Here is a 24,932-nt window from a genome sequence, read left to right on the forward strand (position 1 = left end):
TCCCCTTAAAAGCTCAGCTCCTTGAGAGCAGGAACCTGGTGTGCCATCATCACTGAAGCGGAGCCCGCATCTGTTCCAGGCGCACACAGTAGGCGCCCAGTAGAGGTTAATTTCCTTTCCACCCAGCCACCTGCGGCCCTCGACACAGCCGCAGTCTCCAAACTAGACCCAGGTGATTAGCTGCTGCGTTCTTGGTAGGATCAAAGGAGGCGGAGGAGCGAGTGAGCAGTGAAGTCCGGTGGATTTCCTTGTCCCTCAAGGAGCTCCAGCAGTTTAACTATGATGCTCTTTCTCCCTTCCCTCTTGCACACGAACAGCCTAACAAAACGACCACACTCCCCTTAAGTCCTCTCCTGGCACCCCGGCACGAATCTGCACCCACTGCCTCTGGATGTTAGGGTCACAGTCTTGGGCGGGTGACCCACGCCGATTCTGTCCGTCGCCACCCGATGCCTGCAACCCTCCCTTCACTACGTCCCCCTGCCCTCCTTTGCCTCTGACTTCTCAAGAGGTCGAGTCCTCTTTGCCCGTTCGCACGTGTGTCCCCTGGAACCGTCTCCTTAGACCAGCCCCTCCCGCGCCGCCCTCGCTTCTCCCTGGCAATGCCACTCGAGGAACATTTATTAAGCTCCTACGGCTAGCCTGCCAGTAGCTCCTTTGCGACGCTGCTGCAGCTCTCCTCTCCCTCCTACCCTCCCATCTGCCGGAAACCGGAGTCCCAACTGCCATGACGGCGTCGTGGAATCCGCTCGCTCCTTCCCAGGGCGTCGCTCCACCTTCTTCCTCAGGGTCGACTCCTCATTGGTGAGATTGTGGTCACTCAGCCGCTCTCCCCGCCCCCCCCAAGTGGCTCCGCCCCCAAGGCGGCCACAGGCTCCTCCTCCTCGTCCCCGCCCCTCGTGCAGCTCCTCCCGCTACTCTACTGGCGGCGCGCGAAGTTCTGGGCAAAGTACCGGGAACTGGCCGTGCGGCCGCAGCGCCTTCGAGCGAGGCAGCGCAGCGCAGGGGGGAACCCCAGCGCAAGGCGGCCAGTACGCGGCGCGGGTTCCGGCCCCGCTGTCCTTCCACGAGTGCCCGTCCCCGCCTCGGTCTCCTGCGGCTGGCACGGGAACTGTCTGCTGCGCGTTGCCGGGGGACGGGAGAAGCGGGCTTTGCCTCCTCCCGGGTCTGCGGACTAAGCCCGGAGCCGCACACCAGAGAACTAGGCGGTGTCCCCGGCGGCGGAGCGTGCAGGTGAGCGCTGGGACGCCCGGCAGAATGGTTCTGGGGTGGTGGGGGCCAAGGGCGGTGCGCTCTCCCAAGGGCTGCGACGTGGAGGGTGCCACCAGTCGCCGTGCGAGCAGGGTCTGTCTCCTGTCGCCCAGGGAAGAACCGGCTCCTGGGGCAGCCCCGAGCAGGGGAGATGGCTATCGCGGCCGGCGCCAGGCTCCGGGGAGGTAGGACCCGGGTCCTGCTCCGAAGGGGACGGTTTGACCGGGACTGACGGTGAGAAAACGCGGAGCGCAGGAGCCTGAGTCCGGGCGCCCGAGGGTTGGGAGAGGAGAGGTAGTCCTGGGCAGCCAAGAGGCGCGGCGCCGGGGCGAGAGGCACAGGAAACCTGTGTAAAATGGGCCGAGCGCAAGGCTTGGCCACATCCGCGGGATGGGGCGTGCTTGCAGGCGCCCGCTTGCCTGCATCCCCTTGCTCGGATTGCCCTACTCCCAGTTCTCCCCGCCAGGGGCACCCGCCCCTTGGGCGTCCCAGCGCCCGCCCTAGGAAACGTTTGCAGCCTCTGGAGTCTCTGCAGGGCATTGTGGTAGATCGTCCAGGTATTTATTTCTTACCGGGGCAAGCCGCCCTCCTTCGTTAATGCAACTTGCCGGCCACCTTGTGCACACTTGTACTCTTCCTTCTCCATCTCACAAAGCATCAGTCTCAGTCGGGACCCGGAGCTGAGGGGACTCTGAAGTTGTCGCTTTTGGCGTGTCTGGGAACTGTGCTAAGGTGCATCTGAAGCTCCCTCCATCACCCCCCTCCCCGATATTGCACTGACCCTCACAGTTTGAGAACTGGGTTGGGCGTTTATAAATATTTTAAGCTGCAGCTGTATCTTTACACAGGTAAAGATGTAGACCTGACTTCTGATCATTCCCACTCTATATCTAAGCCTCATTCAAGGTGAGGTTCTTTTTCTGGCCAAGGGACACCAATCAGGCAGGCCTGGGTTGAAATGCACCCTAGCTAAATGACTATTTTAAACACTCCCCCTCACCCTCCAGCGTGCTGGTACTCATCCTTTTTGGTGTTCCTCATAGCACTCCTTTCTCTCAGAAATTATCTCCTTGGGCTGTTTACTGTCTGCTTTCCTCCACTAGAATGGAAGTTCCAGGAAAGCAAACACCCTATCTGTCTTGTTCATCACTCCACCCCCCAAGTCAACAATAGTGCCTGACACACAGTAGATATGCAAGAAAAAATTATGAAATAAATGAATAAGAACTTCTCTGTAAAATATGAAGAAAGGGGACTTCATACCTGGGTTTGATTTTCATGGTCATTTATCCATTTTTTTTTGTGTTTTTTTTTTTCCTATTTGGAAAATTAACAAATACCAGTAACTGCTATAGATTGAGTACTTAATAAGAAATTGATATGTGCTGGAACTTGATATAGATTAGCTCATTAAACATTATCATAGTCTTGTTATTAGCTAGGATTTTGTTTGTTTGTTTGTTTGTTTGTTAAGATTTTATTTGAGGGTGAGAGAGAGCATGAGGGGGAGAAGGTCAGAAGGAGAAGCAGACTCCCCATGGGCCAGGAAGCCTAGTGCGGGACTTCATCCCCAGACTCTGGGATCATGACCAGAGCCAAAGGCAGTGGCTTAACCAGCTGAGCCACCCAGCACCCCTGTTAGCTAGGTATTTCTAAGCAGATGGGAAATTGAAGCTCTAGCAGGTTAGCCAATTTCCCCAAGATTATCCTGGCAGAACTAAAATTCAAGTTCATTTTCTGTTGTGTTGGACCACTTCCAAGAAAGTAAAATACGGTTTTCACTATTACAACCAATAGATGTTTAGCCTTATTTATAATAAAAACTATTGTTTAGTCAAAAGAATATTTGGTGCTTTATCATTATTGAGATAGAGTTTCGATACTAGCTAGTAGTTAAATTGTAGCTACACCCTAGCAAGCTGCCAAAAGTTGCGTTATCTCATTCAATCTTTAACATCTTATAGGCAGTGTTTTGAGGTTGTCTCTTGTTTTTCAGATCAAGAAACTGCAGCCTAGGTTCAAGAACTTCCCCCATCAATACTAAATTGCTGAGCTAGATTTTGTTAATAGTCTTTCTGACTCTGAATCTTTAGCTCCTTCCATGATACAAAATCTCTCCTGCTCCCATGATTTAATTAGTTATTAACGATGGAGTCCAGTGATGAGTTAAAAGCATGTAAGGTTGGGCTGTAAATTTACCGCTGCTGGTATCAAGTGTCTAGTTGTATAGTTTTCTGAATTGTTGAGACTCTTACTGCCATTGATTTTTGTGGTTGAGTTTATGGTTTGTGGGCTTCGTAGATGTGGGACTTTTAATAAGGAGGAAAGGAAATAATTTCACTTACATTGAAACTTTTACCGAAATCTAAAGAGAAATCCGTTGGGTTTTACCCATTATGGTAAATGAATTCTGAATGCAGTAATGCTATATGTCCCTTAAGGAAAGTTCTGGAAAGCCAGCTAGTTGTTCTTTTTCCATGTGTAGAACTGAGGAGAATCAGAAACTACAGCTAATTCTAATGCTTCTGCAGCAACCTTTTAGTAAAATAACTACGTTACAGCTTTTTGTATTCTTGTAGGAAACTGAGGGCAAGGAGAAGTTAAATAAGAGTTTCATGGTTACCACCTACAGGGCTAATGGCAAAATAGAGGTGGAAAGGAATTTGTGATCCTTACCCCCCCCCCCACTTCTATTCCAGTTTTAGGGGGTAGTATAACGTTTTCCCCTTACATGAGGGTCTGAATAATCCAATTTTATTTATAATGTGCTTTTTTGAAGTGCTATGTTTTTAAATTTTAATTCCATTTCAGGAGTACTCCAGGGAGGGTTGGGGAGCCCTCCAACCTAGAATACCCACAGAAGTAATGGGAGTGTGCATACAAAGGAGGATGGAAGCTGTTCAGCTGAAAGAGCCTTCCATGGATAATTGAGAGTTGTTTGTAGTTCCCTGTAAATTTCTCTTCTGTCTGCATCTTATTCATTAGCTTCTGAGCTCTCTCTTCTGGAAAATTCCCTCTTGAGTTCCCGATCACAAGTGTTCAGGCCACGCTCATGTGTACCCCAATTCTTGTCGCTATCCTCCTCAGCACCTTTCATATCGATCGATCCTTTCCTGTTGCCCCTGCACCATGATCGATACAGGGTCTTAGGGACATCTGCACACGGTGCTAACATTATTTACAGGTGGATGCTCCTCCCTCAGGCTTTCCTGTACGTCACAGTCAGGTGAATTCTTTAAGTGCTGTCATTATGTTGTTCAGAGTTCCTGTGTGGCTTATATAGTTAATAATAATGAAATTAATAAAAGCAGTGCTGCCACACTTCTTGTGCTGTACCGTCTTGTGTGCTGTAGGTGAGTTATTCCTTTAACTCTCAGAGCAACACCAGAGTAGGCACTGCGATTATTTTTTAGATTATTTTTAAAGATTTTATTTATTTATGAGAGAGAGAGGGAGAGAGGAAGAAAGCATGTGTTTGGAGGAGGGCCAGAGAGAGAGGGGCAAGCAGACCTCCCTCCTCCCCCACCGCCGCTGGTGAGCCTGATGTGGGGCTCCATCCCAGGACCCTGGGATCATGACCTGAGCCGAAGGCAGACGCATAACTGACTGAGCCACCCAGGTGCCCTGGGTAGGCACTATTTTTATACCCAGGTGAGGATAGTAAAAATTGTACTCCAGATGAGGCTGCTTTACAGCTAAGACTTGATGGATCTGAGACCAAAAACCCAGGTCCTTTCTGTCCCCATTTGAACCTGGAGCCCTTAGCCTAGAGTCCGGATCTGGCAGCCTGGGCTCAGTGCCCACCTTGACCCTTCATTCCCCAGCCCTGTGCACAGGCAGCCTGAACTTTTTTCAGCAATGGAGCATTTTGCCTTTGCACCTACACTCCTGTTGCCTAGAAAGCTCTTTCACTGTCTTTTACTGTGAAAAACTCAAGTCTTTCAAGGCTGAACTCATAAGCCACTTCTGCCAGAATAATCTCTTTGAACTCAATCTCTTACAGCATTAAAAAAAAAAAAAAGTGTGAGTCCCCAGTTCAGTTTCTGACCTTTGAGTATGTGGATTTCTTTCTTTAACACTCTGTTCCTTTCATTCCTTCCCCATTATTTTTTTTTTTTAAGATTTAATTTATTTATTTGACAGATCACAAGTAGAGAGGGGGGGGGAAGCAGGCTCCCCGCCAAGCAGAGAGCCCAATGTGGGGCTCGATCCCAGGACCCTGGGATCATGACCTGAGCCAAAGGCAGAGGCTTAACCCACTGAGCCACCCAGGCACCCCAGTACTGCATTCTTTTAATTGCCTTACCACCTCCTTGATGTACGTAATGCCGTGTTTTATTTATCCATTTGCCCTTTGATGGGATTGGTCTTGCTTAGTAAAGCCTCCTTGAGTGGTCCTAATGTGCAGTCAGGAACTAAACCATAAGTCCCTTGAGTCTTGTTTATTGTCCTGTCTTGGGGCTAGAGCAGTGTTTGGCACAAGATAGATGTGTAAGAAACATGTGAGTGAAAGGAGCATTTTACCAAAAGTATAGCTCCTGTTACATCAGTGTCCTCAAACAATGTCATTAAAAAGTGATCCTTGTGATTGATTGTTTAGATCCCAATCTGAGCAACTGTACAACTGCTAAAAAAGAAGATAAGGAAATTTGAACATGGATGCAGTGTTACAATTTTTTAAGCATTTGCTTCGGAATAATCTGCAGTTAGGCAGGAAGTTTAGAGGGAAACAGTAGTGATGACTGAAGCTGGGTGATGAATTCATGGGTTTTTTTAATACTGTTTTCTATATTTGCTGTTGACTAGGGTGGCCATTGGCCATGTGTGGCTGCTGAGCACTTGAAATACAGTGAATCCTTATTGCAATGTGTGACAAATGTAACATATAGGCTGAGTTTCAAAGAGGTAGGACGAAAAAGAACGTAAAATCATCTCAATTTTTGTTTCTATGTTCAAATGATGCTGGTTTGGACATACTACAGTGATATATAATTAAAACCAATTTCACCTGTTTCCTTTTACTTTTTTTAATTGGCTACTTAAAAATTAAAATTACATATATGAGACATACTACCTTTCTGTTGGGACACTGACTTTCAGTGTTGGGAAGTGCTGTATACTTTTACATATATCTGAGATTTTGCAAAATAAGTTAAAATCAAAGACATTTGATTTTTTTTTAGAAGTCTGAAGTAAAATGTTTTTTATAAATGGCCCCTCTTATAGGAAAAGATTGAGAAATACTGATTTGTTTGGAGATGAGTCTTTGTAGAAGCTTAATAGCAAATGGGCTTGCAGTGTCATTCCTGGGCTTGCTTCACCTGTGTGGGCATTTAAAACCTCTTTGACAATAAAACCTCTTTGACAGCAGCATGAGGGACTTGTTCCTTTAGTGATTTATCTGATTCTTTTGTTTTAAAGTTGATGAAATATTTCCCTCATCTTGGAAAAATAGAGAAAATGCAATGGTAATGTCATTGTTCTTACTCACAGTGTTTATACCCTGAAATTGAATTTTTCTGGACTTGATTTATAATCACTCTGCCTAAATCTGTTTGTTTATGAGTCAGAATGCGATTGTTTCTAGGCTCCCCAAGACCCCTGGAATATGAGCAGAGTATGATGCTTAAATAATAATAAGTGGATTTATGGCTGAGAAGCACATTGCTTTCATATAAAATTTCTTTAGAGGAGCATTATGTCAGTTTCTGGATGTCTGTGTTTCCTCACAGAGAGTGGCCCTGAATTGAAAAATAGCTTTAATGTAAGTAGAACAGAATCAAATTGCAACGAACAGCCCAAGAGATCATCAAAGGATCTGTAACTGTCCATATAAAATCAGATTTATTATTTTGTTTACTCTCTACAGTTAACATGTTAAAATCTGATTTTTTTTTTTTAAGATTTTATTTATTTATTTGACAGACGGAGATCACAAGTAGGCAGAGAGGCAGGCAGAGAAAGAGGAAGGGAATCAGGGTCCTTGCTGAGCAGAGAGCCCGACGTGGGGCTCGATCCCAGGACTCCGGGATCACGTGGTTAAGCATCTGCCTTCAGCTTAGGTCACAATCTCCAGGTCCTAGGTTCGAACCCCCTGTCAGCCCGTATCAGGGGAGTCTGCTTCTCCCTCTCCCTCTGCCTCTCCCCTTGCTTGTGCTCTCTCTTTCCCTCTCAAATGAATAAATAAAATCTTTTTAAAAAGTGTTTGTGTCAAACACTTTTCTCCATATAATGTTTCTCCACGTACATATTAAAATGTAGTACCATTGAAGATTCCCATACTTGTTTTCTTTCTTTTCTTTTTTTTTTTTTTAAGATTGATTGATTTATTTATTTGACAGAGAGAGAGATCACAAGTAGGCAGAGAGGCAGGCAGAGAGAGAGGAGGAAGCAGGCTCCCCGCTGAGCAGAGAGCCCGATGCGGGACTCGATCCCAGGACTCCGAGATCATGACCTGAGCCGAAGGCAGCGGCTTAACCCACTGAGCCACCCAGGCGCCCCAGTTGTTTTCTTTCTTGATATCAAATACTGTAATACAAGAACTTCATAGTTTAACTTCTATAAAACACATTTTTCTTTCCCAAATTGATTGTAGTAGACAGTGATCTGAAATGTTTCAAAGCAAAAGCTACATAATATTATTTTTTAAATCTCACAAACATTATTAAACTTGAAGTAAATGCCTCCCTGGAATGAAAATGGGAGTGGGATTTCTGCTCTCATACATAAGAAGTATTTATTGAGGACGCACACTGTGTCGGGTGCCAGACTGTGTACTGGGGATGTGGTAATGAATAAACAGATGTGGAACCTCCCTTCAAGAAGCTTACAGTTTAGATAGGGAAGGGAGATATTAACACAGTCACAGAGAATTTGTTAATTACAGTGGGGCTTTGTGGCTCAAAGGGAACCGAGTCTGGATTGTAATTGGGACTCTGGGGAGAAAAGTTCCATTTTTCTGTAGGTCATGATTCAGGCTGCTGATTGTCTAACGAAGGAGGAGAAAGAGAACGGGGCTGGGAATCCTCAGAGGATGACCGAAGCAAAACCCTGCCCTATTTGTGTCTTTTTGCTGCTTGTGTTGCGGGAGGGGAGGCCAGGTGGAACTGAGTGGGAAGAGGAATTCAGTGTTTCTTTTGAACTTTTGAATTGCTTTCTATGATGCTACACAGGTTTATTTGCTACTGGGAATTGAATCCGAAGTTGAGTTTTTACCGCCTTTGTAACTGAAATTGAACGAGATAAAACAACCTGTTCTCTAGCATAGCCACGAAAGTAGCTGAAAATCACTTGCTGGTTCTAATTCCAAAGTAGCTCATTGTCTAGTAGCTGAGCTGCCATAAGTCTGGGGTATTTGAAGACCTCCAAGAATATAGGGAAGACCCACTTGGGTTTTTCTCATGGGTTCAGAGCTGCTTCAAGCAGAGTTCTAGTGCATATGGGATTAACTAAGGTGTCCTTTGGAGCCTGTTGGCATCCTTAGGGAATGGGGAACCATGCTGCCTTGAAAGGCAGTGATGATAATTACCAAGTAATGGAAACAGCAGTGGCAGCTAGTAACAGAAGCCCTTGCTGGGTGCCGCAGACCCCTTAGATCTTTGGATAACTTGGGAGGTGGCTGTCATCGTCTCAGTCTGCCAGTGACCAAACTGAAGCTGGGGAGCCATTACTGGTTCTTTGGTTGTCCAGCACCCACTCACCCTTCCTGATTTCCATTTGAGGAATCACTTCTTTGCATCTGGTTTGCTGAGACCAGAACAAGGGCTCCATTCTCTTGGACCCCGGGTGGCCCTGCGAGCCAGGCTGGACTCTGGGTCCAATGCCAAGGGCTGTGGAGGTTCTGCTGCTGAGGGTGTGTCCTGACTAGACCATGCCTGTCTGTGCCACATGGTTGTGGTCTGGCTTCCATTCCTGTGCAGCTGTGCCAGGGCTTGTCTGTCAGCTCCTCCTAATTCTTTAAGCTGGTTGTGGCGAGCAAAATGGAGACTCTCATGTCAAGGAGAATGTGTTATCAATGAGGCAAGCAGTTAAAGGTACTGCAGACAGAAGATACCTCAGCTACCCATGTCAGCTGACTCCCTGGGACTGATAAGGAACTGAACCAGAGGAGGTCTACTGGGGCAGAGACCTATTAAATCCCACGATAAGGGGAGGATTGGGACGCCTGGGTAGCTCAGTCGGTTAAGTGGTTAAGCATCTGCCTTGAGCTTAGGGCCCTGGAATCAAGCCTTACATCTGGTCTCTGCTCAGCAGGGAGCCTGCTTCTCCTCTTCCCTCTGTCTGCTACTCCCCCTGCTTATGTCCCCCCTCTGTAATAAATAAAAGTCTTTAAAAAAGTGGGGGGGCATCAAGACTCTCCAGACCTGACCCCTCTATGTCTGACCATGTAAAAAAGGCAGCTGCCAGTAAGGCTTGCCGGATTGATCTCAGCAGAATGGGTCCTTCCTGCTTGAACATAAGAAGCGGTTAACTGCCGAGAGCTGACCCAGACCAGACCAGAGCTAGGCCTTATCTCAACTGCGTGCCCACAGACTGCATGTTTGCTTTCTTAACTTCCTATACTCCTCTGTTATGTGTTTGTTGTGTGGCCTGTCTTGTGTTCTGCTCTGTGTGCTGTGTAAGAAGCCAAGTTTAATCACATGGTGAAATGTCACTGAGTTTGGAATCCTGAACTTGCTTTAGAATTAGGATTAACTTTGCGTTCTGACTAAATAAAGCTGGGTTTAGAAAGACGACTCATGTGTGTGACTTCCTAGTGTGCTCATAACTCTGGTGTTTTTCCAAAATATTTTTTGGGGGGTTTCATTTGCCAAGTTGGTTTCTTTGACTTCCTTGACTTTGCCTTCGACTTCCTCTTCCTCTCAGAGAACCCATGGTTGTCATAGGCCTGGAGAGGCTTAGGTAGTTTACTGACAGTCACAGAGGGGAAAAAGGGAACCAGCATGCAATCTGATCATTCTGCTTCTCCTGCCAGATCCTTGACCAGAGGGCCCCTTGGTGTGGGGAGAGCCCTGGACCGGGAGCCAGAGAATCAGCAGATGGGTGCCATCCCAGCAGTGTCTCTGCCTCTGTGGCCATGGGCCATTCACCACCTTTTTAAGCCCAACTGGGAGGACAGGATGAGATCTACCTATATCTAAATAATTCAGAAGATTTCCTCCCCCATGAGATTTTTGGACCTATGTTTCTCAAGGCCTTCAGTTTGAGGTTTGAGGTATGGTCTGAGACAGTGGTTTTCAAAGTGGGTTCCAGGATTTGCTGTGTCAGCATTCCCTGGGAACTCTTTAGAAATGCAGATTCTTGGGCCTTCGCCCAGACCTGCTGAAACTTCTGATTCTCTACCAGTGGACCCAGCAATCCGAATTTTTGTAAGTCCTTTGGGTGATTCTGATGCACACAAAGGCATTTTCATTTTTAAAAACAATTTATTGTGTATAAGGGGCTACCTAGAAGCAGGGAGCATGAAAAAATTGGTACAGTGCTGCTCTCAGGGGACAGTCATTCCAGGACGCAGATGTAAAGGCAAAATTGTGAGAGACAAGAAGGGGTGGGTGCCGGCTGGGAACACAGTATTGTCAGGTTGGAGGAGCATGGAGGCGCTTTCGCAGAGAAGTGGGCATTTGAGTCAAGCCTCAAAGGATGCATAGGGTGAAGGACGGGAACAGAGGGCTAGGTAGAAAGCACATCCTACAGCGAATGCAGGGTGAGTCAGGGCCGTAGCATTTTGAGGAATGAGGAAACTTCCAGAGTGATGATAAGAATGGTTTTAAATGGGGAAAGTGAAAGGATATGAGAAAAGAGAGGGGTCCTGAATCCCCGGGAGGGTTTGGATTTTATTCTGTAGACAGGGACTACAGAGGGGACATGGCGGGAGCCCTCTTAGAGGAAGTATCCTAGTGCTGGTAGAGAAGGTCCGAGGTTCGGAACACAAGCATGGCGAGCCTGACCTGGAGTGGTGACAATGGAGAAGAAAGGAGAAAGACAACTCAGAAATATTGGAAGGTTAGAGTGACAGGCCCTAGGTATTCTGGTGATCTGGGCAGGGATAGGGGGTGTGGAGACATTGAGGGAGAAGGCAAAGATGATTCTGTGGGAGATAATAACCGGCGTTGGTACCAACAGATATAAAAGTTGGAGCCTTATGGGGTGCCTGGGTGGCTCAGTGGGTTAAAGCCTCTGTCTTTGGCTCAGGTCATGATCCCAGGGTACTGGGATCGAGCTCCGTGGAGAGCCTGCTTCCTCCTCTCTCTCTGCCTGCCTCTCTGCCTACTTGAGAAAAAAAAAAAAAAAAAAGTTGGAGCCTTACATCATACCTTCCAGAAAGATAAATTCCACATGGATTGAAACTTTCAAGACAGTAGGCAACAAATCAGGGCTTTTGTTTTTGTTTTTGCTTTTCCAGACAACTGGTTGATAAACATTTACCCACTGTGATAAACATGTACCCACTGTGGATCATACATATAAAGTATCTTTTGAAGCATGCACAAGAGGTTGGTAACGTCAGATTCCCCGAGAAAGGGAGAGTGGTGGGAAAAGGACAGGTGCGCTCAGGATTGAAATCGTACCTCTTGAGTTTTGTTCCACATCAGTGTGTTATTGTGCAGTAAATATTAAAGCAAACACATAAAGGAACTTTAGAGTTTCAGGCATACGTGACGGTGTTATTTAAGGTGCCGTGAATGCTCTAAGGGAAAATAGGAAGATTGAATAGATTTTAGGGAAAAGGAAAGCTTTTGGGTTTGAACATGCTAAGCTTGAAGTGTCTGGCTGGCATCACTGGAAATGTCCAGCGGGTAACTCAGAGGAGAGGGCGAGGCTGGTAATCACCTCTGTGAGTCAGCCAGGCTAGGTGAAATTGTGGCAGTTGAGGTTTCCAAGGGAGGCACAACCTGTACAACCGTTTGGGTGGGTCTCATGAGAGAAGGTGAGGGAATAGATGCATGTGGTCCTTTGCAGAAGGCCGGCTAAGAGGTAGGTCGGGGGAAGGGCAACTTGTCCAAAGACGGAGGACCATATACTGATAATAGTAGTAGCTTCCTTTAATGGATTATCTACAAAAAGTGAGGCAGTCTTCTCAGTACTTTTTGAAAGAACATCACTTAATTTCCTTCTTGCAGCCACCCAGTGGTGGTGGCAGCGGGAATGTTGCTTTCCAGATTGCCAGTGAATGCAGGTGAGTAATTCCAAAGAATAAACCAGGAGAGAGCTTCTGGTGCAGGAGAGATGTGAACAGAGCAGGACCTTGAAATATGGTAAGATCATAAAGATCAAGACATTTTAGGCCAAGGGGATGTTGAGCAAGGGCTGGAAGAGGTGCTGTCTGATGTAGCTGGAAGGTAGCAATTCCGGGGAGCTTGAGGGCAAGGCAGTACCCCAGCCTCTGCAGCTGGGAGCCACAGAATGTTGTAAAAATTGGAATATACTTTCATCAGTATAAATGCTCTCTTACTGGAGAAGTTACTTGGTGTTCCTTGGTGGGGAGGAGGGATGGTGGGAGACAGGAGAAGTTATGGTCAAACTTCAAGCTGGATCATGTTGGTGGCTCTAAGGACAGGTGTTTGGGGTCCCTGCAGACTGGAAGTGTGGGGCTAGTACCAGCTCGCACTTGGTCGGTTTTCTGACTCTTGGTCAGTTTGCCTATGTGATGGCATATCGTTTATCTTTTTTCTTTCATCTGTCAGTAAATTATGGGCTACAGCCTCTATATTCCAGGAGGCTGTCGATGGGGAATAAGGAAAGTGGAAGTGAATGAAGAGAAGGATTACTGGCCGGCATATATTTTTACGCTAATGTTTTATTTATGAGCTGTGCTGAGACATCGTCTTCCTGTCTTAAGACCCAAGCGGCCGTGCCTCTGTTCTTCAGAGAGACTCTGTGTCGGCAGTTTTTTTTTTTACCTTGTCAATGTACATGTACACAGACAGCGTACGGTTTGCTCTAATTAGGTGTTCTCTCCATCTTTTTCAAGCCCCATCCTGTCTGATGTTTACTGTATGTATATCCTTAGGAATAATGCCAGTATTGAGTCAAAAAGGAAAGGGGTGGCAGCTGTGGCCTAAACGTGGTTCAGAGAAAGGATTGCATGGGCTTCTTGGTGCAGACCTGCTAAGGAGCTGTACTCCTGACTTGCAATTCCTGTTTTTCTAGTAGCATTCCAGTTGGTTTGTTACTTTCAGTGCTGCACCATTTGTTCCTTGTTTAAGGGCCTGGAAATCTCTTTGGTTCTCTGGCATCCCAAGGTTTTATTTTCATGGGTGTTTGCAGATAAGCGTGGATGGGTGTCTACATTTTCTGAGGCACAGATGAAGACACCTTGTCTGACTAAGGCCTGGGACCAGAAGGACAGAATGTTGGAATCTGGGTATTGGTAAACTGTTTGGCAGAATGGTCCTGAGGGGTGCCCTGATTTCCCTCATTGCTAAGAACTTGACAGATTAGTTGGGCCAAATAAAGCCATGTTCTTGTGTCTTGTTCTAGCTACTTAGCTCACACTGATGCTTAGCATATCATGGCCTTGTGCACCTCCCTATGGCTAGTACTGTGTCTCCTCCATGCTCTCAGAGGAATTGTGGGAGAATTGGCTAAGAGTCAGTAGAGGTGAAGGGGACTCCGGAGGAGATGGAGCCATGGGGTTGCTAATGGGGAAGGAAGCCAGCTGGAGGAATGTGGCCCATTTGATTGGGACTCACAGTTATCCCCAAGATCTGTCATTTTCTCTGGGGTGATGGTTCCAAGCTCCAGCAGCTCCAGAATGATCTGCAGGGCCTTTTCAAACACAGCTTGCTGTTCCCCAAGCCCTAGAGTTTCTGATAATGGATCTGTGGTGGGGCTCGAGATTCTGCATTTCTAACAGGTTCTCAGGTGCTGCTGCTGCTGCTGGCCTGGGTACCACTTTGAAAATCCAAACATTGGTTCAGTAGGCAGAAGACTGAGTCTTGACAGCCCAGCGTCTGCTCTGACTTGGGAAAGGACCGGAGAATTCTGGTTATCATCATGGCCAGGTTATCATAACCATAATTTTTAGGGTATTTCCACATTTCTATATCACATTGATCTACTTTGCTTCTCACAACAAAATAACACTGTGAGGTGGTCAGGAAAGGTGTTAACCTTGTTGCATAGTTGGGGAAAATCTGACTGCGGACCTTGGGTAAGGTGAGTCACTTAACCGAGGGGCAAATTACAGAGCTGAGACTGTGTCTAGATTTTCTCATTGTAGCTGTTGTGGTCCTTATAGTTTCACTAGCTTTACCTCCAGCGAAAAGCTTAGAGATGAGCTACTCCGAGAATGCTCAGACTTTGTTTGAGTAGACTCCAAAATAGGTTTTCATTTTAAAACAGTTTTAGATTTCCCGAAAACTTGTAAAGATACTGGAGTTCCCTATGCCTCACACTCAGTTTCCCCTATAGTTACTATCTTACCCAAGGAAGGTTCATTTGTCTCAGTTAATGAACCAACACTAATACATTATTATTAACCAAAGTCTCTACTTCATTTCGACCTCCTTGGTTTTTACTTAATACATTTTTGCTATTCCAGGATCCCTTATTTTTTTTTTTAATTTTTATTTATTTATTTATTTTAAAAAAGATTTTATTTCACAGAAAGAGAGATCACATGTAGGCAGAGAGTCAGGGAGAGAGAGAGGGGGAAGCAGGCTCCCTGCTGAGCAGAGAGCCTTATGCTGGGCTCGATCCCAGGACACTGAGATCATAACCTGAGCCGAAGGCAGCAGCTTAATCCACTGAGCCACCCAGGCGCCCCAGGATCCCTTGTTTTTGATGACCTTGATAATTTCGAGGCAGGCTGGTTGTCCATTTTGTAGAATGGCCCTCAGTTTGGATTCGTCTGGTGTTTTTCTCATGACTAGACTAGGATTATGTGTTTGGGGGAGAAAGATAACAGAGATGAAGTGCCCTTCTCCTCACACCAGACTGAGGGTACGTACTGCCAACATGATTTATCACTCTCCATGTGACTTTGGTCAGCCACTTGAGGTGCTGTTTGTCAGGTGTCTCCACTGTGAAATTATTCTTTCCCCAACTCACTTGTGCAGGCCACACCTAAGGAGTGGGGGGTTGTGTTCACCTTGAGGTTGGAGTAGCTACATACATTATTTGGTGTTTTCTGCATGTTGGGTTTGACTGTCCCTCATTGATTGATTTATTCAGTTAATATTTATATCTGTGGGTTCATGGATGTTTATTTTATGTTTTGGGTTATGACCCAGTAGTGCTTTATTTTGTCGCTGTAATTGTACCGGTTTTGGCTTACCAGCTGCACTTCCAGTTGGTTCCTCTGTTCTTTTGACCTAAGCCCATCATTGTCGACTTTTTTTTAGGATGTTCTTTCTTTCTGGAGCTACAAGTTGCTCTAGATTCATCATATATAATTCCTGTATCAGCCCTAGAACAGTGTTTTTGGGTTTGTGTTTTTTTTTTTTTGAGATTTTATTTATTTGTTTGACAGACAGAGATCACAAGTAGGCAGAGAGGTAGGTAGAGAGAGAGAGGGAAGCAGGCTCTCTGTCAAGCAGAGAGCCCAACGTGGGGCTCGATCACAGGACCTTGAGATCATGACCTTAGCTGAAGACAGAGCCTTAACCCACTGAGACACCCAGGTGCCTCTAGCATAGTGTTTTTAATGTTGGTCTTGATCCACTAAATTGATTTTATCATCTGCTACCTAAGTCACTACCCACAGTGAAAACACAGACCCATTTCTGGGTTTAAAATGAGGACATCAGCATCTTAAAAGGTGAGATGGCTCACCCAAGGTCATGAGTAGTTGGTAGCAAAGCCGGTGCCAGGACCAGGTCCTCTAGATTTCTAGGCCCGGGTCTTTTCTATCATTTTCTGTTGGCAACTCTGCCATTCAGAACCTGGGTCAGCATTCTCCCACCTTACTCACGTGCCTGTGCGTAGGCAATCAGACCTGAACTCAGCTTGATATACTGCTGTCTGCCCAGGATCGGTAAGAGAGCATACTGGCCATATTCCCTGGGGAGACTGCCCCAGCAAGTGTGTGCTTTCCAGTCTGAGTGGAGTTGTGTAATGTGAACTACTTAATGAACCCACAGAATGTGACCATTGCTGTCAGCACTTCACTACTGCGGTTCTCCATGACTGGTCTGTTTTGCAGAGAAGTGGGAACAGAAGGGAGGCTCCTTGAACCCAGGGACTCTTCATTTGAATTCTCCCCTTTCAATGGGGTGGCAAACAGAACGGAATTCAAGCAGCAAAACCTTCAAAGTTCACTTCATGCTATTATGAACTCCTGGGATGCACAAAGAGCTGAACAAAAAGGGTTTTGGTGTTCTGAAGACCCAAGCAGCCTGTTATTAGGGTCTGGTGTGAATAATCAATTATACCACAAAGCTTATTTTCGTGGGAGGAAATAATCCAGTCACCAAAAGGCTCCTAAGGTGCTTGGAATAATAAATGACAAACTTATTTCATATCCATTTCTCAGAATCTTTAATTTCAGAAGATATTTTGGGAAAAAGAATTTAATAATTGAGGGTGTGTGCTCTGGCTGAAAAATTATTTCTATAAAGAAGTTTAAGGGACTAGGGCAGTAGTGATGCATTAGGGCATTTTATTTGTAAGGAAGAGAAACCCGTCAAGCTTAAAGACAATTTAAAAGAAAATTTGCAGGGTGCCTGGTTGGCTCAGTTGGGTAAGTGTCTGACTCTTGATTTCAGCTCAGGTCACGATTTCAGGGTTGTGAGATTGGGCCCTGTGTGGAGGTCTGCACTCATCACAGAGTCTGCTTGAGATCCTCTCTTTCCTTTTCCCTCTGCCCCTGCCTCCACTTGTGACCTCTAAATAAATAAATCTTTAAAAAAAAAAGGAGAAAATTTGGTGGTGTATGTTGCTAAAAAGTCCATGAGTAATGCTAGCTTCAGGCATGGCTGGATCTAGGGACTCACACCATGTCATCGGGGCCTTGTTTCTTGCCATCTCCTGCCCTGTTTTTATCTGGCCTCATTCTCAGTCAGGCTTTCTCCACCTGAATACCTCTTGGCAGGTATTGGCTTATTTCCTACAAGCCAAGTGACTGGAGATGCTTATTGCCTCTGGTTGTCCCTGCCTTGACTCATGCTCCTAATTCTGAACCAGTAACTGGGGCCAGAGTTATCAGGGCTGTCATTGGCCAAGTGTGGGTCTGATGTTTCCTGTGGACAGGGCAAGGGATGGTTCCTCTGAGGAAGTTTGAGGTGCTGCTACCAGAAAGATGAATTGGCTGTACAAACAAGAATAATGGATGTCCATTTATAGTGTTGTGAACACTCGGGTAAATGCTTGATGGATAAGTAAATCCTCAGCTCTTTTTTTTTTTTTTTAAAGATTTTCTTTATTCATTTCACAGACGGAGATCACAAGTAGGCAGAGAGGCAGGCAGAGAGAGCGGGGGTGGGGGGAAGGGAGGGGGAAACAGGCTCCCTGCCGGGCAGAGAGCCTGATGCTGGGCTCTATCTTGACCTGAGCTGAAGGCAGAGGCTTTAACCCACTGAGCCACCCAGGCGCCCCAAATGCTCAGCTCTTATGCTCTTTATTCATTTGTTTATTTAGTCCCTTCCCAAGCTACTCATTTATTTCGTGGACTTGTGAGTTCTTTTAGAGAGACCTCCTAGTCATTCCTTGTTAAGCCTTCAGCAAACACTTTTCTTGCTGTTAATGCTAATTGCAAGGCCAATTTCAGCTAGTCATGGCTAGATGATGGTAATCCTTTCTTTGAACCTGTTTAACCATGTCGGTGTTCAACAATTAATGATTGGTTTTGGCTGAATGGTCAGCATAGATGTCTTTAATAAATCTGCTTTGCTATTGGGGGGAAGGGAGGTAACGTCTGATCTTTTTCCCTTGGTGCTATTTCTAGCTCAGGTCATTAGTAGTTAATTCTAATCCTTCCTTCTGTAAGGGGAGACCAGTATTTTTTATTATTACATGAGCCAAGAATTATTTCCCAGGTTTAAGAAAAAAATTCACCTGCAAGTTTGATTATTCCAATCTCTTGCTTGTTTTCCTTGTTGCTACCTGCTTTCTGCAAATTTCACTGCTTATTAACACCTTTGCCTGAAGGCAGATAAGATCAAGGAGTCTCTGTAATTAAAACTTTAACAGCATCCTGTCTTTTTTCTTGTTTCCTCCTGGAGGGGCTACCTCCTTGGCAATGTTTCTGTGCAAAACCAGTTTGTACATTGACCAACATAAACAGTGATGGATTATCTGTGAATTTCAGTTGATCATCTTTCTCCTGTCTCTTACAACAGGACTTTGAATGTTGGCTGCAAAATCATTCCCTCTGGGAATTGCCTGGACTTCAGATCTTTTTCTTTGTCTTCTTCTTAAGCCCTGTTGAGATCAAGTTAAATATGAGAGTAATGTCCAGTTCAAAAGAGCGTTAAGTGTTAGGGTCTGTTTATTAGTCTTGTAGGGGGTGTTATTTTTATACTTCACAGCCAAATGGAAAGTGTATTTTGAAAAATGTCTTCAGGGGTGTCTGGGTAGCTCAGTTGATTAAGCATCTGACTCTTGGTTTCAACTCTTGTCATGATCTTGAGGTTGCGAGATGGAGCCCCACATGGGGCTCCACACTCAGTGTGGAGTCTGCTTGAGATTTTCTCTCCCTGTTCCTCTGCTCCAACCGCCGCTCAAATAAATAAACCTTTCCCAAAAAAATCTGTTTTCATTCACACAGATAATTGCGTTTACTCTACCTTTATTTTATCTATTTCCATGTTTTTTGGAACACTGCTTTACCAGTTCAGTGCCATCAGTTTTTTAACTTCCATTTTGAATCTCTTTTTATCTGGTTATGGTCAGGATTCACAAAAACTGCTTTGATGAGATTTCTCATTCATATATATATGCATATGTATGTATGTGTGTATACACACACACACACACACACACTATGTAAGCAGGCAGGCCTTTGTATTACAAGACTATTTTTAGAACACTAATGAAGTGGAAGGGTTTGTGTTTCATTTCCCTTGGCCTTCCTCTATTCAGACACCTGCATTTGCCATTAATTACTACTCCCATGGTACTCTTTCTTTGTCTGTTGTGCAGTGTTTTAAAATAATACTGGGAGGGAAGCAAGGTTTTGAGGCACATAACTGCACTGGAATAAACAGTTTTCTTTTCTTTTTTTCCTTAGGAGCTCCACAGAAGGCTCCTATAAGAGTAATAGCTATTTTTGTACACTTTAAGGAGGTTCTATTTCTTTTCATCTTTTCTGCAATCTTTGCTTATTCCATATAGCTGATCTCCTTGGTCACCTCAATTCTTTTTTTTCCCTCCCTCAATCAAACAAGCCTGAGTACCATTTGTGGCTCCTGCATTGTTTCGGAAATAGAATATTGCTTTTGCTGGGATCTCTTTTTAATCGTAGGCTCTTGGGTTAAACCAATGCACATTAGTTGGGTTTACAAGTGTCAGATAATCACCATGATATTTTAAAAAGCATTTATACATGAAGGGTATTTAAAAAGAAATATATTCCCGGGACGCCTGGGTGGCTCAGTTGGTTGGACGACTGCCTTCGGCTCAGGTCATGATCCTGGAGTCCCGGGATCGAGTCCCGCATCGGACTCCCAGCTCCATGGGGAGTCTGCTTCTCTCTCTGACCATCTCCTCGTTCACGCTCTCTCTCACTGTCTCTCTCTCAAGTAAATAAATAAAATCTTTAAAAAAAAAAAAAAGAAATATATTCCCTTTTGGAGGTTTAGCCTATTGCTTAAACTTTTTTATTGAAGTATAATATATGTGCAGAAAATTATATAGAGCACAAATGTATACTTTAATGAGTTTGCGTAAGATGAACACATCTGTGTAACCAGCATCCAGGTTACAAACAGAATATTACTGGATTCTTACGAGTTCCCCTCATTTATCCCCCATCCCTATCCTCTCTTAATTTGTAACACTGTCAGATTAGCTTTGCCTGTTTTTGGAATTTACATAAATGGGATCATATAGTCTCTTTGGGTGTGTGAGTTTCATTCATGCTTTGGTGCGAAGTTGCAGTTCACTCATTCCTGTTGCTATTAGAATTTCACTGTGTGACTGTACCAGAAATTTACTTATCTATTCTTTTGATAAGATTTGGGTTTTCCCCATTTTAGACTGTTATGATTAATGCTGCTGTGAACATTCTTAGGTGAACAGCATGTGTGCTTCTGCTGGCTGTCTGTATCTAGAGGAGAATTTCTAGGTTACAAGGTTGGCATATGTGTATCTTTAGTTGATTTCTCCAAACAGTTCTCTAAAATGGCTGTACTAATTTACATTTCCTCCAGCGGTATATGAGATTTCTAGTTGACCTATACCACGCTTGACATTCTTTTTTTCATTTCAGCCTTTCTGATGGTTGTTTAATGGTATCTTGTGATTTTTAGATTACATTTCATTGACTAGTAAAGAAGTCAATCCTTTTTTTGTGGATTTATTGGGAATTAACATATTGCTTTAAAAATACTTCGATGTTATTACATTGTTCGGTCATTTAAGTCATAGGATTTTGGTGTTAAAACAAACAAATATTAAACAAAAAAAGGATTTATTACCATTTATTGTTATATGACCTTCTCGGCCCAAGAACAAGTTCCCAGATCTTTATTATGCCCATCACTAGATTTACAGTGTTGTTTTGGAAGGTTGAGGACACACATACAATTAGATATTCACAGTTTCTGAGGCGCTTGGGTGGCTCAGTCAGTTAAGCATCTGACTGTTGCTTTTGGCTCTAGTCATGATCTCAGGGTCCTGAGGTCGAGCCCCTAGTTGGACTCTCTCTGTGCTTCTCTCCCTCTGGCTCCCCATCCCCCCAACACCCACTTGCAAGGCTCTCTTTCTCTTTCTAAAATAAATCTTAAAAAAAAAAATCCAGTTTCTATTTCTACTTCAGTCTTTTGTCCCACATTAATTGAGTGAATATGTTGGTTATCTTAGGGGATGGTAAGTTGGAGAATTTGGTTTTATACTTTATGAAGCTCTAAAAATGTGCCCTGGGCTCCTCCAAGGAAGGAGGGAATAAGTCCTATGAGAGGAATACAGTATAGAACATATATTTCGTAAACATCGAAATGCCTTTGAAGTTGGCTGTCCAAAAAATTTTGTGAGTGGAACTAGAAGGAATGGGTATTTCCCCAAATGTGGCCCATCTGGGGATAGCAAGCAGCACAGAGTGGCTGGGTCTTAGGATGTGCAGAGGGATACAGAGGAAGAAAGTTAAAGGGAGCAAAATAAATTTTCTTTTAATATTCAGAGAGCGACTACTGATATATAAAGGACCAAAAACAATTCATTAGAAAAAGCAAATTAAAACACACTGAGATACTGTTTTTCACTGCCCTGTTGGCTGAGATTTAACAACAATGTTTGACAAGAGATTTTATTGACAAATGTGTGGAGAAATTGTCTCCATTTATAGCTGGAAGGAGAATAAATTGCTATAAACTTTTATGGAAGGCAATCTGGCAGTCTTTTTCAAAGTTGAAAATGTGTATACTTTTTGACGCAGCAATTCCCTTTTGGAAGTGTATCTTACAAATATGTTTATACATGAGCAAAAGGTTTTAACAATAAAAGATGGGAGATAACCTGTATGTGGGAGACGGGAAGATAAAATCATGGTTCCTCCACTTGATGACTTCCTGAGCAGCCAGTGAAAAGAATGGGGGAGCTCTCTATTGATACGTGGAAATGAAACAATCCCCAGGATGTATTGTTCAATTGGAAAAAAAAGGTGTGTAGTGGCGAATAATATGATAGCTTTTATGTGAAAATTGGGGGAAAATGTACATGCATCTGAAAAGTAAATAAATTGATTTTATTAGTTGCTCCCTGCCAGGGGAATTAGGTGGTTGGTGGGAAGGAATGGGAGACTTTTCACTGTATAGCCTTTGGCAACTTTAGAATTCTGAGAATGTATTACCTACTAAAAACAAGTAAAATTATTCCCTGTGACCCCCTCCCCTAAATAGGAAGTGAGATCACACAGGACTTTCAATTGCAATCTAACAACTGAATTTTTGTGCAGTTTGTTAGCATTTATAAATTTCTTTCAGATGTATTCCTTCTTTTCATTTTTATAATAACTGAATGAAGAAGCAGAATTTATTTTTGTTCTGGAAATAAGAAACCTTAGGCTAAGGTATTTTAAGCAGTTTTCATAAAATCTTCTAGTGGCTGATACTAGATTTGGGACAAGCAAGTGTATTGTTTAAGAGAAATCATTTACTAAAATTTTAATAAATGGGCAAAAGCAAAATGTGAGGGTAGTTCCAGGCAGAATGAATATGTTCTGAATGATAGTAGATGAAGCTGTGATTTGAGAATTTATTAGCAATTTTTACCTGTGATCTGATCTCAGCACTTCAATCTAGATTAGAGCTGGGTCTCAAACTATCCCTGGGTGAAAAAGTTGAAATTCATTAAGAAAGAAGTGGTTGAAAGCTTGATAACACTTTGTTTAATGCAGCCTGTGGATTTGTTTGTTTGGGGGGGTCTGGAAGTATAATCTCATTTTATTGATGGGAAGGATTTGTTTCTCACAAACTTTAGTTGATGATGGCAAATTTTGTGTGCTTGTGTCTGTTCTGCCATGATCTTGGCAAAGACCACATGAGCAAATTATGTTTCTTTAGCTGGATTGGGCCCCTTCCTTTCAAAGTTTTTTTTTTTTTTTTTTAAGATTTTATTTATTTATTTGACAGAGAGCGATCACAAGCAGGCAGAGAGGCAGGCAGAGGGAGAGGAAGAAGCAGGCTCCCTGCTGAGCAGAGAGCCCGATGTGGGGATCGATCCCAGGACCCTGAGATCATGACCCGAGCCGAAGGCAGCGGCTTAACTCACTGAGCCACCCGGGCTCCCCTCAAAGCATTTTTTTAAATAAGATTTTATTTATTTATTTGAGAGAGAGAATGAGCATGCACAGCATGAATATGGTAGGGGCAGAGGAAGAAGCAGGCTCCCCGCTGAGGGGAGAGTCCAACGTGGGGCCCTGTCCCAGGACCTTGGGATCATGATCTTAGCAGAAGGCAGATGCTTAATCGACTGAGCCACCCAGGTGCCCATTCAGAGTATTAAATTCCTCTTTTATCAGAAGCAAAGGGTCTATTCAAGTAAGTGTAAAGACTGAAACTTTCTAGAATGGCTTGGGAACCAGTTCCTACCCACTTGGTCTTACTTGACCTTCACAGCACCAGGTGAGGCGAAAGGCTATGGGGACACGACTCATTCCAGTCATACCTATAAGCAGTTAGAACATGCTGTTGAGTGTTTAATATTGGAGGCTTGAGTGGAGGGGAGGCATCGATGAGGAGAGAAAAATGTGTGAAAGGACATGCTCAAGATCTCACTCTTTCAGGTAATGGAGCCAACCACGAACTCAGGTACCAGAAATTCAGCAGAACAAAGAGAATTTATCTTCAAAAGCAATTTCATCACTAAAAGAACTAGACTGAGAGGAAAGTAATGGCTAAGAGGGGAAAGAATTTTTTAAAAGTAGAGGAACAAAACAATCTATACTCATTGAAGAAATAAAATTTGGATAATAAAGTGAAATTATGCAAGTAGCTTAAAAACATTTGGGAAAACCAAACAATGTAGAAAAAAAGCCAGATTCACAAGGAAGAATATGAAACAATCTACAAATTTTGAGTCTAACAATAAGACCAAGTTTATGAACAGAAACACCTCCTATGAGAAACATATGCATCCTGTGTACCATATAAAGATGAAAGAAGATGCTTATTTGCTAGTTAAGGAAGATGGGGAAAAGGGAACACATCCCCTGGTGTTTTACTCTTCATTGCTTCACCACAGCAAGAACATGGAATGGGCAGGTGGGAAATAAAGCCAGAGGAAACTGATGACTTTTTTAAAAAAAAATTAGCTATAATCTAAATTCACAGATGAAATGCAACAGAGGTTTATAATAGTTATTACTGGATGGTGGAATTACAGGTGCTATCAGTGTGTGCTTTTCAATAATTTTCTGTATTGTCTAAAATCTCTAAGTGTGATGAATATGTATTACTTTTCTTAGTCACAGAAAAGAGTGAGTTTAACCTAAAGCCTAAGAGGTTTTGTTGAGATAAGAATTTCCTTTATTGCAGACTTTAGGACTGGGGAAGATTACGATCCCTACACCCTCTTTCCTCATTCCTGTTACAGGGACTCCCTGGTCTCTGCCCCGGTCTGAGGCCGTCCACCTGTACATGGGTCCCCACTATCTCTTGCTTACTCAGAGACTTTGCGCTGTGGGTGGATCCCCTCTCTCCTGCACTATCTGTCTCTCTTTCACCTAGATTATTCCCATGAAGCTCTAAATGTACAAAATGTATCCTGAATCCAATCCCTGCTCACCAGCTCCTCCCTGCTCTGAGCCATCATTGTCTCACCTTTGGGCGGCACTAGTGTCCTAACTGGCCTCTGTTTTCCTTCCTACCCCAGCAGCCCGTCCTCCACACAGTAGCCTGTGCGAGTCTAGGATGGAAGCCCCATGAGGCGCGAACTCCATGTCCTGTCCACCACTGTGTCCCCAGCGCTAGAAAAGTTGACAGTACATTGCAGGTGTTCAGTATACTTTTGTTGTTAGAATCAGTGAATCCCTGAATGACGTGGTGGTGCCCAGTCTTATGGGTTTGTTTGTTTGTTTGTTTGTT

General features: G+C 44.1%; 1 protein-coding gene across 6 annotated transcripts in view; it reads left to right on the forward strand.

The window, feature by feature from the left end:
- The first annotated feature begins 880 nt into the window (after window positions 1–880).
- The window catches only part of OSBPL3 (oxysterol binding protein like 3), a 176,546-nt gene continuing 152,494 nt past the window's right edge, over window positions 881–24,932 (forward strand). For 2 of the 6 annotated variants that reach the window (XM_082692181.1, XM_082692184.1), the window contains exons 1-2: window positions 900–1,233; window positions 1,365–1,485. The gene's annotated coding sequence lies outside the window, so the exon portion shown is untranslated. Of the gene's footprint in view, window positions 1,234–1,364; window positions 1,486–24,932 lie in introns of all 6 variants that reach the window. The other 4 variants (XM_082692182.1, XM_082692187.1, XM_082692180.1 and 1 more) reach the window with 3 other exon arrangements.

Source organism: Mustela nivalis, assembly GCF_964662115.1.
Source record: "Mustela nivalis genome assembly, chromosome: 12".
Lineage (NCBI taxonomy): Eukaryota > Metazoa > Chordata > Mammalia > Carnivora > Mustelidae > Mustela > Mustela nivalis.